A 6,470-nucleotide genomic window follows, 5' to 3' on the forward strand; every position below is an offset into this window, starting at 1 on the left:
GGGCATCAAAAAGGCGGAGTAGGAAGCCAGTAATGATTCGAAATCACGAGAACAGGAGCTAGAGTTGATGGAAGCTCTGCGAGCATTGATTTCAAAAGACGATTCAGCGATAGCATGGGCTAAGCGAAAGGATGCCCTTTGCTTTGTCAGGTTCGTGGTGGATCGTATCCCCACTCCTGTTTTGGGAGAATGCATAAAGATCATTCGGCAAAAGGGAGTTGATTGTGAAAGGAACTTCCTTAGGGCACTCCTGGAACTATATCAGGACATGCCATTGACTGTGCCAAGCGAGGAGTCGAATGATATGGAAAGCTATCGCAAGTTGGAAGAGGTGAGAAGATATTCCAACAAAGAATTGAAAGTGAGCCGGGAGTTGATTGAAGCGGTCAGAGGACAAAAAGAGTTTGCAACACTAGGGAAACGGAAGTCATTCCAATATGTGTCTGGCATACCGGGGATAGCGTATAATCCCTTCGTGAATGAAGAAGCCAGGGAAGCGTACTTCGACTATGAGCAAGTCACAGTGCTCAACTTCTGGGTTGAACGGATTAAGGAAATCGGAATGCTGATGGTGGAACAACCCAAGCTGGGAATTATTCTGGAAGAACGAGTGGTCGAACCCTCGATTCCCGAGCTAAAAGGGCAAGTGAGTTTTGATTGTGGTTCTTGGGACGGTCCCTTGAAAACCAGTCTAGTAGTGATGTGGGAACTCATGAAGCCTTCCTGGTGTCCCCATCCTAACGCAAGCTTAATCTGGGACATGACCGCGGATATCATGTTATACCGGGATGATGATGCGAGTTTACATGATCTGGCCATGATACATCACCTGCTGGCCATGAGATTGACGAAGAGGAAGAGCAACCCGTCCACGGAGCTGTCCGAGGAAGGTACACCGAGTAAGTGGTTGAAGCAAGGCACATGCTTGGCTCAACACAGTGGGATGGAAGGACATGTTTGTAACCTGGGACACTGCCTGATTACGCTGAGCGAGCAGCATCGACAACTGGCACGATTGTACGGGAGATTGAGCATGTCAGATAAGAGTGCCATGGAGTTGGTTGCAGACTGCCATGGGATGACGGACGTAAACCTGATCACAGCCTTGGGGTTTTGTAGCATGACGAGTTCGATTGAATCGCTTGAGCGCCTGGAGCGTGCCCATGAGCTAGTGACGTCCCTCAGCGTGGAAGTATTCCCTGGAGCATTGCAAACGGAACAGAAGATCGGAGGCTGGAGAGAAGCTCTGGAGAACGAGATGAATCTGAAGGATAGTGAGGCCTATCATAAACCGACTGGTTCAAAGTATCTGGTGGGTTCAAGCTCCGCACCATATTGCAGTAGTAGATATCCTACACACATGGTGGTGATGGATGTGAGGACACAGCAGGTGTTGATTGATCAACTTTTCTCTGTGCCAAAGTGCGTGAGGTTGGCCAGAATGTCGGAGAGGTCACATGATTTGTTGGCAAAGATCTTTCGGGCAGTCCCGAAGAGATCTGAAGGCGAGTTGCAAGACGTAGTGGGCGAAGAGTTTCTGAGATTAAACGAAGGCAATGTGAGTGAGTTCCAGAAACAAAAAGCGAGTGGAGCGTTACCCACTGAATTCCCCACAATAGAAGAAAAAGACGACTTACACAGAATTCTGATGGAGGTGGAACAGTTGCTGGGAGCCTCAGGGTATCGGACCCGAAGGAACATAGTGAGAACCCATGGGGAGTATCCTTGCCACTGCTTGGCGCAGACTTTGTGGTACCCCAAACGCGGGAATCTGATGCTAGTATGGGACGTGGAGGAGTTATACTCCACGGGGTTGCCCGATCAGAATCAACAAGTGTCAATCGTGGTGGTTAGCGCCATGCTAGCAGTGAGATGGCTGGAGGCTAACGCGGACACAAGTCAGCAGGAGACGGCCGTGCCGACTCCTGAGCAGCTGAGCAACGTGAAGATGAGTCGTGAATTGGATCTTTTCAGAACCACCTGCAAGGTTCTGAGGATACCTAAAGCCATTGAAAGAATATGGTCAAGGCAAAGATTGATGCCTTGGTTCCGTGCAGTGATGACATCTTGGATGTATGAACGCGCGAAGCGTCACATGTCAAGGAACACGGAAGCCTATCAATCTTTCCAGCTAGATATAGGACCAGGAGCCTATAAACGAGCATTCCTGACGCACAGAAACGCGGTCACCACAGCGGTGAAGCGGGTAGCTGGAACGCCTTGTGTTACTGAAGATGAGAAGAAAGAGGTCTTAAGAGCTGACCTAGAACAAAACGTGAGCCTATGTCTTCACAACAGCTTTTGCAGGAACCGGGAGCAGAAGGTGAATGTGGACTTGCTACCTTGCTGCAAACCGAGGCTGTTGGAACAGGAGAGTTGGGGCACGGCCCGCAACTCCATGGACATGCTGGAGAAAGTGTTGGAAGACAGCGAAGCTGATGATCAAGATGGAGAAGTGATGGAGTGAAGATGACCAAAGAAGAGAAGAGAAGGAGAGAAAACTTGATTGTATTTGTGTGCTAAAACTTAAACCAATCAACCAAGTTTTGATTATTGAACTTGTGAAACTTTTTGTTTTGATCTAGTTTGGTCAGACCAAACTTTGAAAATGTTGCAATTGTTAAAATTGTTGAAATCCTTGATTTTAGTTATGGCTATTTATGTATGTATATGAGGAATCTAGGTGAGTATATTTACCTATTTATTCACGACTGAAGTTTTTAACCTGTGTAAGACACAAATTCACTGTGTGGCGACATGGTAAGTTTGAGTAAACTCGCTCGAGAAGGGTGGGTAACTCAATAACTTTCCTAGCCGCAGAGTTTCTTAGTTTTAATATTGTAAGGACCGCATCAATGACTGATTATACTTGGTGAGTGAAGTTAAGTTAATTTTAACGGGTGCGTGGCCGTGCCACGTCCCACTTTTTAATCAGAAGCGAAAAGAAGTTTTATGGCAAAATGACGTAAGTAGTCAGAAAAGAAATTTTATCTAGGACACTCCTCATGGTAAAACTTTTGTGAAAATGTTGAAAGGCAGTGAGATGTAGTACGATGCCATTTGTGAACACGTAGTGAGTTGAGGTGGAGTAGATAAATTTCATTTTCTTATGCAATTTGTAAGATTGATTACAGAAAACTGGATAACTACTTGACGATAACCCGGTGTTATGCGATCAATAGGGACATTGATGGAGACTTGTCCGGGGAGTATGTGCCATTCTGCCAGATGACACAGCACAACCTTCCAGGGACGTAAAAAAGAATGACTAAGGGCCTTATGAACAAAAAATTGTTGCGAAGGAGGGTCAGAATGTTCTAGAATTTTTATTTTTAAAATTTCGATTGAAGAGTGAACATTTCTGAGAAATAGAAAAAAGACGGCCATTTTGAATAAAAAAGACGAAAAAAGAGAACGACGCCAAATATTGTGGAAAACAGTCGTACCCGAGACAGAAAATTACGAAGCCTCTTATCGTGGCAATAACATACGATAAGAACCTTAGCGACGGAAATTGGTGGAGAAGGAGGCTTCAGTGGGGGAAGAAATATACCACGGAGCCCTCCCGGGACACGAATTTTAAGAGATAAGAGTGTTATCTCAAGAATATTACGGGAGCGGAGGCTTGGTCCCCCAGAGACTGTCTATGTGAAGGGACTGTATAGACTGACTGTATAGCTGCTATAATGTCATAGATCTTAATTAACACCGTTATTATTTAATATTTCAGAGCATGAGTAGCTAGAAAAAGGAAAGGGTCAATCCATCTCTAATGGATTTAATATAGAACTGTCACACAAAAACATAATAAAATAGGTTGTTCGAGCCGTGTTTTTAATGACAATCACGTAGTCTGAGGATCCGAGACTCAGCTATGTGGTTGTGTTCGCATGTAAACGAAAGCTGATCAAAAGTCGTTTGACTGATGGCCTAAAAATGGTAACTTTTTACTTTGCCCTAGACAGACCAGAAAATCAACTGGCAAGGTCGAGACGGTGAAAAACGAGTAGAATTAAGGTAACTGACGCCTGCCAGTCGTTAATAGGTACTTTTTCTACGCTCCGTCGCTGTGTGATATTTGGGCGAATGTTACATTATTTGCAGTCGATGCAAAACTATACAGAGAAGTTACCAGTGACAAAGACGTTGAATTGCCACAAGAAGATCTAAGAAAACTTGAAGAATGGTCAAAAGTTAATCTTTTGCATTTTAATAAAGATAAACATGTACACATGATAATCTCAAATGGAAGATCAAATCGTGAAATAAAATCATATGAATTTTACGATAAACAGCTTGAAACAGTAGGAGACGAAAAAGACCTTGGAGTGATCATCGATAGTAAACTCTCCTTTGACTCTCATATCTTTGCGAAAATTAAAAAGGCGAATTCTATCATTGCAGTTTTTACGAAAACGTTCATTAAAATTACTATACCTGTGTTTTTAAATGTTAAAGCCTCGTAAGGCCTCATTTGGAGTTCTGTAATCAAGCCTGAAACCCGCGATTGAAGAAGAACACAAGATTAAACGAAAATGTGCAACGACGAGCGACACGACTTATTTAAGGGCTGCAGACACTAAGCTACAAGGAAAGGTTAAAGAAACTAGAACAACCGTCATTTGAATACCGCAGAAGGCCAGAAACATTGATCGAAGTGTTCAAAATAGGTTACGACCGTTATGACCCAAAAGCTACGAAAGACATTTTCGAATTGAGTAATCGTGATACAAGGACAAATGACAAAAAAGTGATAACGAAGTCCAACTTCGAATTGCGGAATGCGGAAAAACTTTTTTACTATTAGATCACCTACAGATTGGAACATGTTTGCAGGAAAAGTAATTGACTCGAAGACCTTGAACGCTTTCAAGAACAACCTGGACACATACTGGAAGAAAAGCGGAATTAATAAGTTTGAGACGAATTAATCGAAAAGGAGTGCATAATGAGCTGATCGATAGAGGCGACAAAACGCCTAAAAGATCAGAAAAATAACTGAACTGAACTGTATAAAGAAATAACGGACAATTTATAGAAAACTCGTTTTTTAAACGATCAGTAATGATATGGAATAAAAATATAGAAGTTTGTACGGTTTAGACTATTTAAAATTCTTTTAAAAAGTTCAAGTATCTGTACATAGACTGAAGTTTCTGAGAAAATGTCTGAAAAACGATCTAATACCGGACTTTTTGAAGTTTAGGGTCCCCGAGAACGGGGTTTTTTCGGACCAAGCTGTGCATAATTTTCAATTGAAACTACTAAGGACTGAAACTTCTAGGGCAAATGAGGATAGGAAAAGGTACGAGGAGATGCTAAGGAAAGCAAGATCACTGGTGCAAAAAGAAATTGACAAACAGTGGTGGGCATCCATTTTCCGATTTGTGAGGCGTCAAGTTGAGGCAAGCTTAAAGACAACATCAGAAAACCATAGAAAAAAGGTAGAAAAACTGTCCGAGAGACAAGATAAACCTCTTGGGGGGAGAAATGAGCAATCAGTTAAGGTACTTGATAATATTGAACTGCCTGAATGGGTATATGAAGTGCTATCAATGGGCCCCAAGCATCCAATTAGAGACAAATTTAACGAAACACATTTTTTGGCGGATATCGACATTTTCCTCTCACAATTGAAAAATCAAAAAACATCTGGTGAAACTTTATGTGAAATAGAAGCCGCGGCAAAGGCATATGCAAAAAACGTACGGCAAACCCCAAGAGACAAAGCCGTTGAAAAAACGAGGAAATATCTCAAAGATAATGGGTTGCTGGCTGTGCCTTTTGATAAGGGGGTTGGTTTTTGCATAATGAGGAAACAAACATATGAATCAAAGCTGGAATCCTTGTTGCAATCGGCTCAGTTTGTGAAAAAAGATGCAACCACTGATGAGGTCATACTGAAAATTGAGAAAAAACTTAACAAAGAATTACTAGCCATGAATAAAAGAGACGAGATAAGTGATCAGTTATATTCTAAGATGAGATCAACAGGGGGGCAACCCGCCCGTTTGTACGGTTTAGCTAAGGTACACAAGGATGAGACACCCCTACGACCTGTACTATCACTTCCAGGCAGCTCGTATGAGAATCTTAACAAAATGCTTGCAAAGTTTTTTTGACAACATCGATGGAGCAAATATAGAAACCAATACTAAAGAGGCTAGAGAAAAAATAGAAAACATTGCTCTAGATCCGGATGAAACCATAATATCTCTTGATGTGAAAAGTTTGTACACCAACGTACCCCTGAAGGAGGCAATTGAAATTGCTTTACAGAAGCTGTACAGCCAGGAGTCTCCTCCTGAAATTCAAAGAGCAACCATGAAAAGGATTTTGAATATGGCGGTCAGCAAAGTATATTTCAAGTGTAATGATTCATGGTATGTACAAGTTGATGGTTTAGCAATGGGCGCGTCCCTCGCTGTAATTCTGGCAAACTTATGGCTGAAAGAATACGAATTTGCTCT

The sequence above is a fragment of the Symsagittifera roscoffensis genome, chromosome 1 (genome assembly GCF_963678635.1).
Source record: "Symsagittifera roscoffensis chromosome 1, txSymRosc1.1, whole genome shotgun sequence".
In the NCBI taxonomy this organism is placed as follows: Eukaryota; Metazoa; Xenacoelomorpha; order Acoela; family Convolutidae; genus Symsagittifera; species Symsagittifera roscoffensis.